The sequence below is a fragment of the Morone saxatilis genome, unplaced genomic scaffold (genome assembly GCF_004916995.1).
Source record: "Morone saxatilis isolate NCDOM2014 unplaced genomic scaffold, NCSU_SB_2.0 Contig12, whole genome shotgun sequence".
NCBI classification, from domain to species: Eukaryota; Metazoa; Chordata; class Actinopteri; family Moronidae; genus Morone; species Morone saxatilis.
In genome coordinates, this window is record NW_023339674.1 from 11692531 (window position 1) to 11695546 (window position 3016).

At 40.3% G+C, this 3016-nt stretch overlaps 1 pseudogene; it reads left to right on the forward strand.

Annotated features, from left to right (window-relative positions):
* LOC118322037 overlaps positions 1-3016 on the forward strand; it is a 23737-nt pseudogene that overhangs the window by 10863 nt on the left and 9858 nt on the right.

The window sequence follows — 3016 nt, forward strand, 5'->3', positions numbered from 1 at the left end:
AAATATTTTAAACAGCATACATTGAGCCTTAATGTGTACTCACATTTGCATCACACACAATACATGAGGGTCAAGTAAAAGCCATAGAAACTGTATTAGAAAACTTTAATGTATGCAGGTTGAAACATAATGGTGATGCATGACATCCACCTCTGTGTATAATTATACAGTATAATCAGCAGTTGTTAAATGTTTTAGTCGACAATATTACTGCCTACCATATATTATCATAACACATACATCACAAAGCGTATGGGTTATAGCCACACAAAGCAATGTCTTTAACTTGGAATAGTTCAGTATGGAAACAAATTGTGATGGACCGGTGTGTAGGAATTAGTGGCATCTAACAGTGACGTTACAGATTGCAACCAACTGTAAACCCCTCACTTTCCACGCGTGTAGGAGAAGCTATGGAAGCGAAAGTCATGGAAAAACGCCTGTTACAGTGTTGCGATTTGTCCATTCTGGGTGGTTCAACATGGCAAACTAATGTAACAAAAACGCAACTCTTATTTTTCTTATTTTCAGGGGATTATACACTAATGACTATGACTAATCTATGACTATTATATTACGTTTCTGACAATAGTTCCTCCTAAATGTCACACACTGGACCTTTAAAACATAAAAAATTAATTGTGGGGGTATCAAACTACTTCCAAATACAAAAGCTAAATCAAAATTTTAAGTTTCCTCTGGACCTAGTAATAACTGACAAGAAACATGACAAAGCATGTTAACAAATAATAATTCACAAAATCCCCCAAAATATGAAAAAACAAACTCAAAAGCAAAATCAGGATATGTTGTATGAGTTCACCCAGACAACGATAATGGTAATGAAGCTGACTGTTATAAAGAGCATGTAGAAGCCGAACAGCAGGCGGTCTATGATGAAACCCACCTGGATCCACTCCTCCGAACTCTGGCTTCCACTCGTCTGCTTCTTCAGCTGACTGTGGAGGGCCTGGAGGTCTTTGCCCAGGCTCCTCAGCTCCTGCAGGGTCTTGTCTTCATCCAGTGGTCCCTTCTGTCCTGGAGCCAGGTTGTCCTCTGCCACCAGAAAGGAGACTTTGATATCTGTTGCAGAGGAGGTAAGAGAGGAGGTGATGGCAGCTTTCTCTTGACTTGTGCAATGATTTTTCTGCAGCTCATAATGCACATGACTGCATGAATAGTTTTGCCTGTGTAAAACCACATCCCAGGTCGAACATCCTACCTTGTGCAGCAGGATTTTGAAAGGCTGTGTCTTCCAGATCTCTGGGCTTTTGAGGAAGCCCTACCAGGCGGCCCAAGAAGTGAAGAACAAACACTCGGACCCAGCAGGGGATTGGAGGGTAGTGAGCGGAGCCACACAGCAGGTTGGTAATGAGGATAGTCTCCAGTAGACTAGCCACCATCATACCAAGACACAGAGACAGGAACACATCTGGGAAGAAAATGATGATATGGGCTTTTTAAAATCTTTGTTTGCAAACACAAGTGAAATCCAGGCAGAAAAATCCAGGAATTAAAGGCTGAAACCTGCATTAACATGTGTTTTTGACCACTTGAGGGCAAAAAAAAAGATGTAAACAACAATATCAACATATAGTATGATCTCATTTTGGGGAATGCACTTGCTAACAATGGCTTTTTTTTATCAGAAACCAGATATATAAACAGGAGCCACATTTAACTCTGTGACCATAATATTATTCATTATTTCATTTTCAGCAGGTTTTATCCATCTTGAAATTGAAAAATTGCTGATGAATTTTCTTTTTTCACATTTAGGCCTTTTGTTTTGTGAATCACACACACTACAGCTAGGCCAGAAACAGTACAAGTAACCTAACAATAACTCTTGTACTAGTAGAAGGTATTGTAAACTGACTCATGAGAGGTATGGTTTCTCCTGTGATGGGCAGCAGGTCGTTCATGATGAGCAGGAAGACTGTGTAGCCCAGGATGAGGGTCATTTTGAACAAGGAGCGGTCAACGCTCTTGGGAGGCAGCAGGAAGCTCAAGAGGTCCACTGTGATGAGGAAACAGCTCGGGATCAGGAGGTTCACCACGTACAGGGTCGCCCGGCGCCTCACTGTGACCTTCAGCAGTGTCGACAGATACACAGCAGCTGGTTAATCTCACTTCTTATTTCTCTGGTGTTCCTTATACAATGTTATTTTTGACAATTTTCTGTACTAAAAGTTAGATTATACAGTACACTTGAAAGGTTACATTCCAAAGTATTTTCTTACAAAGAAGCGAAGCTCTTCGTAAGGTTCTCCATCCCCAGCTGGTAGTTGTAATTTCTTCACTGAGAGTCCAATTAGTTCCCACTCACCCATAGTTGCCATCACTTCTTGAGAGAGTTTTAATATTTCCTCTACAGGTATTGTTGGGAAAATCTGCATAGCAGCCACTGAAAGGAAAATACAATATAGTAAAAGCTTTGTGAGATTTACCCCATTCAAAAATGCGCCCAGTCAATTTATTAGACATTGGGGTCCAATTTGCGCTCCTATACAAGTGTGAAGTGCCAGTACACGTACACTGAGAATGGACTTTATAGTAAAGTAGGAGACACTTTGTGTCCATCAGGAAAACTTTAATTAGAATATTAGTTTTCATGTTCATCAATTGTGGAATTTTTAATGAGGCAGAAGGAGGATCTCTTTTTTTAAGGGTTTCAATGTAGGAAATTATACTTCAGATACGATGTTATTGTTCCAAGCAGACTAGTTCATTAATGTCATGAATCTGGAGGGGATCTTTAAGTTCCATTAACAAGAAAAAAATAAGATTTGGATCAGTTTCTACTTACTACGGTGTAAGTAGGAGTTGAAGCTTAAACTGCAGTTCTGGACGTCGAATGGAAACGTGTAGATGTCGAGCCTGCAGGAGCTGACCACTTTGACAGGCTGTTCATCTTGCACCAAGCCATCAGAATACACATAACTGTATGGAACAAATGGAGCGGAGTTCTTCTCCATACTGCAGGATGAGAAATGACATAGAACCCAGTAAATAT